The following is an 8944-nucleotide window of genomic DNA, read 5'->3' as shown; positions in this document are numbered from 1 at the left end:
ATCTGCTCTCTCTTTCTAGTCCCTGTCAGTACTCTTGCTGCAGCATTTTGGATTAGCTGAAGGCTTTTCAGTGGGGTTTTTTTTGGACATCCTGATAATAATGAATTGCAGTAGTCCAGCCTGGAAGTAATAAATGCATGAACTATCCTTATGAGGAGCAGCTTCCTGTGCTGCTCCTCATAAAGACGCATCTTACGACATCTCAGTTTAATGTGAGAACTCATTATCGCAATTTATTCATTAAATGTTTACAATTCACCTAGACTTCACCAATTATTGTACTGAGCCTTACAATTAGATTTTTTCCATCAGCCTCAGCTTATAGATAAGGTAGAAAAAGCTCCTCCTCCTTTCCCTCCCTTATCTATGGTAGGCTACTAGCAGGTGTTTGCTTTTCCAGCTAAGCAAACAAGGAAAGAGGCAACCTTGTTTCAGTCCTACAGTCCTCCTGTGAGTCTCTACTCTCTCTCTCTCTTCCAGGATTTCCACCCTCGTCTCTAGCACACCTGAAACAGTCAACTTCTCCTGTTTATCATCTGCTGATCAGTTGGAAACTGCTTATTCTGGGAGCAAACGTTCAGTCTTTGCCTGAGTGTTGAATCAACCACGTCAGGGAAACCATCTCCCATCAGTAAGTCTGTGTTCCTGTAGCTGCCTCCATGATGACTTACCTGTTCCTCTCCTCTGTGCAGGAGTCCTGCCATTTTCCCATGTGAGGGAGAAATGTGTGAGAGAGCTCTGGAGGAGACTCTGTTCCTCTTCGTGAGATTAAAGCTCTGGATTCATTAACAAACTTTCCAAGGACCTTGTTAATAATGTCAGTTCCTCTTTTAGCAACTGTTTATGCTGATGTGTGACTTGCAGCCGGAGGATGACCCGTAACAACTGTGCCGTGTTTTTGATTTTCTTTTCTGTGGATGATCATTCCTGGCAGAGCAGGTGAGTTTGTTCCTGCCTTGTTTTTCATTTAAATAATGATTAAGACAATAATGTACAGTAAATGTTGCAGCACAGAGGAAAAGATGTCAAGATACAAACTTTACATTTTAAAACTTCACAATAAGGATGATAATACATCAGTGACCAACAATGTCCAGTAACTTTTGTCACTGTGCTGTAAATATGATGACTAACATCTAACTGCTGTAACTCATGTTGACTCTTTGAATGAGGAAGTAAAAGGCCTGTGGATGGAGCAGGAGGGGAACTATTGTAAAGATGCTTCCTGTCGGTAGGTTAGGTTCAGAGTCTGTTATTCCAGTAACTTGCTCAGAGGTTAAATGAGCTTTCTGTCTGAATTTTCCAAACTCCAGGATTGACAAATTCAGTAAATCTGCTTTCTGGAGCAGAGCTCTGGCCACTCTTGAACTTACTGAGACTGTGGAGTTAGTGAGAGATGTGTGGGTGCAGGGCTTTTCTGATTTTGCATATAATTTGCATACCAGTTCATGTGGAGAAAGAGAAGTATGCAAAGCAGGTAATTTTAAAACTGAAAGTACAGAGCTAAACTTTTACTTTTATCACATTTTTATCTATTCCCATGATGCATTGAGTTTTTCCTTACCAGTCACCTTTCTCACTCACTATGTGTTAACCCTTTAAGACCTACCATAGAACCAAGTCCGCCAGAGCTTATATTATATTTGTATATGCTGTAGTGCCATTTTTGGGAGCATTTCAAGTTGCTATACATCAATACAACCATTACACCCCAAATTTTAATAATATGTATGCATTAAGTGCATGTATAGTAACTAACTAAAAAAAAAAAAAAAAAAAGTGCAATAAAGTACAAAAAAAATTGAAAATCGTTTTTGTTTTTTTAACATATATTTCTAGTTAGAGAAATTTAAGAGGCTTATCCTCACAACTGTAAATACAAAAAGTTGCACAAAATAGTTTCCCACCACAGGAAATTTATTTTGAGTGTCTTCATAGTTTTATTTTTGAAATACACCAATTTTTAAAAGTCATAAAGTCAAACATAACTTTTAGAAACAGAAGTATAGGCTCATGAGGCCCTGATGGTAAAAAACTACATTTCCGCGAAAATGACATACATCACTTCCGGTTTCGGGCAGGTAATGGCAGACATGCGATAGTTCACGCTGATGTCTATTCCAACGTAGGAAGTGTTAAGAACAGCTGATCGTATCAGCAAAGCGTGTTTCTGGAATATTATGTTTTTGTTGCGGCAAGCACTTGTCATGCAGTTTTTGCAAAGCTGTATGTGGAAGGAAACTGTGGCCTAGGACAAGCTGATGGTATGAGATGTAAGTACAACTCCTCTGGTTTCATATGCAAAAAAAATTATTGAGCTGGGTTACCTGGTTGCAGTTCTACAGGGATTTAAAAGTAGTTGCGCAAAACGGAGTGTGTCCGCTCTGACTGGTTTTAAATGGTTAATGGACCTCTCTGCATTAACCTCTGTCTCTCTTCCACAGCATGTCTTTATCCTGTTTTCCTTCTTTCACCCCAACCGGTCGCAGCAGATGGCCCCGCCCCTCCCTGAGCCTGGTTCTGCCGGAGGTTTCATCCTGTTAAAAGGGAGTTTTTCCTTCCCACTGTCGCCAAAGTGCTTGCTCATAGAGGGTCATATGATTGTTGGGTTTTTCTCTGTATTTATTATTGTGCGATCTACTGTACAATATAAAGCGACTTTTGTTGTGATTTGGCGCTATATAAATAAAATTGAATTGAATTGAATTACAAAAAACATCACATGGTGAAGACAGGTCAGAGAGGTATAACAATGGAAAATGCACCACATGAGGAAAGATAAGGAGACACATCAAATTTACCAGGGAGGATATGAAAAGTGGCAGGTTAGCCTTCTTAGACTGTGAGATTTCCATCAGTAATGGGGGACATCTAAAAGCTGACGTGTACCGTAAACCTACACATACGGATCAGTATCTAAGGTTTGACTCTCATCATCCACTGGAGCACAAACTGGGTGTCATCAGGACGCTACAACACAGAGCGAACACCATCCCCACTGACACAGCGGCCAGGGAGGCAGAAGAACAGCACATCAAGAAGGCCCTGAGTAAATGTGGTTATCCCAGCTGGACTTTAGTCAAAGCGGTAAAGGCACCTAAAGAAAGCTCCAGCCGATCCAGGAGAGAAGGACAACCGCTGCCCAAGCGAAAACCTGTAGTGATCCCATATGTGTCAGGAGTATCGGAGCAGTTGAGATGCATTTTTTCTAAACACCGGGTCTCTGTGGCTTTTAAACCCCAAAACATGCTGCACCAAAAAGTGGTCCACCCCAAGGATCGGGTCCCCCGACACAAACAGAGTAACATAGTGTACGCTGTTAAGTGCCGGGAGGATTGCCAGGATTTATACATCGGGGAAACCAAACAACCTCTGGCGAAGCGGATGGCACAACACAGAAGAGCTGCCTCGTCAGGCCAGGACTCTGCAGTCTATTCACACCTACAGGCCAGTGGACACTCTTTCAACGATGAGGATGTACACATCCTGGACAGGGAGGAACGCTGGTTTGAGGGCGGAGTCAAGGAGGCCATTTACGTGAAAAGGGAAAGACCATCTCTGAATCGAGGAGGGGGCCTAAGATTATTAGACACCACCAGAAGGCAGCAGGTTCTGTAGCAGGAGTAACTGTGTTTAGAGTGTTTTAAAATGTGAAAGTACAGGCAAACTTTTAACATCTCTAAAACCTTCTCCTTCTCTTATCACAGCCCTCATAGATGTCTGAATAGTCTAAACTCACAAGTAACCAAAATAGACCAGAAAAAGAAATCTTATTGATGCAAATCTTTTCTAACACCTTCACGTAGCAGGTATCAAACTGATGAGACACTTTTTCTCTTCCCGTTGACAAGAACTTGACATGGACTTGAATTTTCCATACTTACTGTTCGTTTTGTTGAGGGTGTCCAAATTACTGAGGTAGACCAAACAGGAGAACCAATGGGACACGGCTTTATTTCACAAACAAGTGGAGCTGGGTACAGGGGGATGGCATGAGCTTGCTTGGGGTCAAGGGTTCTTCCAGGTCCAGGATAAAAGAAGTTCCATAAAAATTCTTATCCAGTCTAATTCATGCTCCTCAAAGTCTATCGATTTATTGGATTGTGAACATTAGAGTTCAGAGGGTTTCAGGGCTGCTGGGCATTCGTAGAGAACAAAATATTTCATCTATACTATTGAAATGAATTTTTTAATATTTGTCACATAGAGCATTGCACAGTGCTTTACATGATACACAAGTCCCCCCAAAATAGGTCCACTTGCAGGGTTGTTGTTGGTTGTTGCTGTGTGTCTGTTCTGCTCCTGCTGTCCTCTATATATCACAATGAGTACCAGCTCATAAAATATATGGCTCTTGAAGTACCGCCCTTATTGCCGACATTAAAGTACAGTAGTTTAGGCCTATTTAACACCACATACAGTTTACTTGAAACAATTTCATTTCATATATGAATGTTATTCATTTTAACAGTCAGAATGTGACAGGAGTTTAATAATAACAACTGTACTGCATTAAAACTCCACAGCAGGTGGGATATCCAGTCTTTAAGTGATGACCTGATGAAACTTGCTTCCGGGTCCAAACTACATTTATAAAGGCTGTTGTGTTTTTAACATTTTTTAATGCTTTGTATTTTGTTCTATTTTACAGTGGTTTACAAAAGTATTCGGCCTCCTTGAACTTTCTCACATTTTGTCACATTACAGCCACAAACATGAATCAATTTTATTGGAATTCCACATGAAAGACCAACACAAAGTGGTGTACACGTGAGAAGTGGAACGAAAATCATACATGATTCCAAACATTTTTTACAAATAAATAACTGCAAAGTGGTCCAAACTGCATTTATAAAGGCTGTTGTGTTTTTAACATGGTTTAATGCTTTGTATTTTTTTTTCTATTTCATATGAACAAACCCCTCCTGGCATTCTCCTGCCTACTGGGAGTTTCGGCATCCAGGCAATAGTTTCCGACTCACCAAAGGTATCTCCTGGGCCGTCAGCGTGACAGCGCCGTTCCGGATTTGCAGTTTTAAGGCTCAGGGAAACGCTCTTTAGCGGCCACGACTGCTGGCAAAAAGGAAAGGCTACTCTTTATAAAAAGGCAACCGTCATCACATTTTCTGACCAATCATAACAGCCCATTTCACACACATCTTTAAATCATCCTCTGCCGAGCAGCCTCTGAACCATGAAGAAAATTTCCTGAACTTTACACTGGTGTATAGTGTTACACAGCATGATGTTTCACTGTGAGTCTGGAGTTTTCATCACAGTAAACCTGCATAACTCCTGTTGTTTTTTTAATATAGAAAATAGAAGCATACGTGGAATAACCCCCAAAAAAAAAAAAAACCCAAACAAAACAACAAACAACAACAAAAAAACAAACACAAAACAAAACTCATCTGTTATGAAAAATTGTATAGTGTGTATAGTGCAGGTGGAGCGGTGCTGCCTTCAACATCCTCCTTTTATTATCTCACACTGTAGAGACTGTAATAAAAACACAGGGACCACACTTGGTTTTTAGAGAGAAGTTTGGCAAACAAGGAAAACTGAGAACATTTTTTATTTTCATTACTTCACTTTTGTTTCATAGCAGCCACAGGATGGCACCAGAGTCCAGGTAAAAAAACAAAGTTTAAAATCTGTTTTTCTTCACACCCCTTCACGCTCTTCTTTATGTTTACATCCAAAATGTAATTTAAGGTTCCCACAGTTCCCACGGACAAACAAATCTAACTAAAATCTGCAGTGATGAATGAGCAGAGAACCCAACCCCAAATCCTCCAATCATGTACACCTGACATCAGAGCAGTGACAATGAACAGACCAACCAAGTTTTTTTTGTCTTTTTTTCACGGATTAGAGCTGAAAGAAGAAATTCTTCTTGCTGGGAGCTATTTTCAGAAGCAGATTACATACTGCACTAAAGATTTCTTGCAGGTAGAAGGCTGGATTAACTCTAAATAAACTACACTGCATGTGTTCATTGTAATAAGACAATGTGACCACTGACTGAGCCCACTGACACAGACTGCCTAAACAAATAGTCCGTGTTTATTTCCAAGAAACCTTTTGACATAACCTCAAAAAAGCGTGAGCTGGCAGTGGACTCCATAATTGGTCATAATGGCTCATTACCTGTGTGGACTCAGACTGTGGAGGCAAAGATACGAAGAGTCAGCCACGCTGTTTAACACTTATCGAGCATCAAAACTGCACACATTCGCTTTATCATCAAACTCTGATACACCTGACTGTGTAAAATCTGACATTAAAAATTTGAAATTAATCAGATGTTAAAGATTATTTTTCAAAAACAATTATCTAATAATTATCTAATAGAGGCAGTATCTTGGTTACATCTCTTGGATGAATGGATGACAGGGTGCTACAGCAGAGGCTTTCATCTGATTAATGTCAGATATTCATGGACTCATGCAGGGTTTAATTTTTACTGAAAGAATGTTAAATATCCAAATCCAGCTGTGTGGGTCTTTGTGCTGTCACTGTGAAATGTGGACTGTGCACCCCGCAGCTATGCAGGAGTTTCTTAAAGTGTTGCTTCAGAGACGTCTATAGCTTGGACACATAGTATTTGCACACTGTTATAATGATTATTTGTTTGCATCTCTGCAGTGTTTTATGGTTAAATAAAAATCAAATGCAAAACCCTTGAAATTGATCCAGTGGTTTGTGGTTAAAAAATAGCAGTTTTATAAGCTGAGGTTGTCCATTTTCTGACTTTCTTTATATTCTGATAGTTTGTAACAATCTGAAGTGCAAGAAGAATTGTGAAGTAATTTTAAAATATTGTTCCTAATTTAGGAACAACACCAGCTGCTTCCATGTCTTGCATTAATATTTTAATAACTTCTCTGCTTATTGACAATTGTTCCTCAGATAATTATATTATCTCTATTTGTACGATACGACGAAGGGAAAAACAGGGCACCCTTTTGAAAGTCTTTTAACATTTATTGTATTATTTATCTTTGCAAAATAGATGCATTATACTCTGTGCTTTTTCAAAGACAATGACACTTGGGGTTCACATGAAAGCACTGGGGTGTAACATTATTGGACATTATGAAGATATTAACAAACTGTACAGACATGAGTGTTTTGATATCTAAATATAAATTTGGATGCACAGAAATGCCTGAAAGCAGTGGAATAAAGGAATAAAAAGATTTCAGATGATTAATTCAGGGGGTCCGTCTAGCCATCCATCCATTTTAACATTATTAAAATAAAGTCATGCAAGACTCAAATGTAACGTCAAGAATAAAACACAGTGAGACATGGTCAAAGAAAGACACTCTATAAGAAGTCCCACGATATGAGCAAATGTATATAAGGAGATACTGTAGCAGAAAGGCAGCTTCACATCTTCACCATGTTGGCGATGACTGGAACAGAAAAACAGACAAACAAGAGCTTTAAGCTTTTCTGCAAATACTTTTCATGTGTTTGTGTTTGCACATATCTTTTATCTTCTTTACTGTCAGACAGTTAAACACCAGCGAGGCTGCAGCTGAAAGAACAAACGAGAAATGTATTTTAAACATTACTTTAATGAAATGCTCAATCATGATGAATCAGATTCTCTTGCGTCTTAAGAAAGTAAAAATAAACTAAAAGTAAACTTACTGAAAGTAAAAAAAAAAGGGTGAAAACTAGCGTATGTGGATAAATCTGGTACATTTACACGATGAATTCAATACACATTCATATCTGACTCTGCTGCTTTGTCAACAGCAGCTGTGTTGCTTCCAGTCAGTATCACGTGCTGAGCTCTTGTGCCCTCCTCCTCCTTTGCATCCTTTCAACATTTTCATGTACAAAAATGTTGATGCACAAAATCTGCCATAAAAATCCTCACACAACAATATTGTTTTTTGCTTCTTTTTTCATAAATGACTCATCATCATCATAATCATCTTTGTTTAGATGCAAGAAGAATCATATAGAAATGAAAAAGGGATAAATCTTCAGACCGAACCTGCTGGGACTGTGTGAGGTCCTGAGGCTAAGAGTAAGGATTTATCCACAGGAGAGCTGCGTTCTTACAAACCATCCCACTGTGTAAACCTGACATCTGTGGAGCAGCTGAGCTGTATGATGTGTACAAGGACACAAAACATTATTTACCATCAGATCCCGAGCCCTCCATGTGTTAATGAAGAAACTGCTGCTGTGCTACATCCATAAATAATGAAAAAATTAGGAGCTAAACCTAAAAGGACAGTTTATTTGTACCATCTTCATGTGAACACATTCAAGAACATCACAGATGAAAGAAACATTAAAAACTTCCACACTACATAAAGCAAGAAAAATAGTTTCTTCCTTTATGTAGAAAAAACAAAAACATCAAACCGCTCCAAGACTCTCTTTGAAAGAACTAAAAACCTTTATTCTCATGGTCCAATCATGAGTGAACTCCCCGATGAAGCCTTGTGTGCTAAAACATGTCAGAGTTTTAAAGGTTAAACATGAGTTTCCAAAACGTTTTGCTGGAGAACAATGAACTATTTGACTGAGTTTCAATTATTTACAGACGAGCAAAACCAGGACAGAGAAAAAAGGACAAAACTGACTCAGTAAAACGACAGAAAGTAAGATCCCATGTAAATCTGTATTATGTAGAAGTTCAGCCCAGCAACCAGTTCAGTTCAACACAAGTTTAAATGATTCTATCTGAACTCTGTGGAGCCTGATCTCAAGCTTTTTGAGTCTGACACTGAAACCAGAGGATCTTTCTGTCTCTTCAGATTCACTGTGATCCAGTGATGGGAGTGATTTCAGCCCTGAGTGATCACGCTGATGTTTGCACAGAGCAGACAATGAGGTGAATGTTTGGGCACATTGGTAACAGTGAAACAGTTTATTAGTAACGTGGGATCGTTTGTGTGTGGAGTATGAACTGAGA

The sequence above is a fragment of the Oreochromis aureus genome, linkage group 9, assembly GCF_013358895.1.
Source record: "Oreochromis aureus strain Israel breed Guangdong linkage group 9, ZZ_aureus, whole genome shotgun sequence".
Classification (NCBI taxonomy): domain Eukaryota; kingdom Metazoa; phylum Chordata; class Actinopteri; order Cichliformes; family Cichlidae; genus Oreochromis; species Oreochromis aureus.
This window is presented reverse-complemented; position numbering follows the sequence as displayed.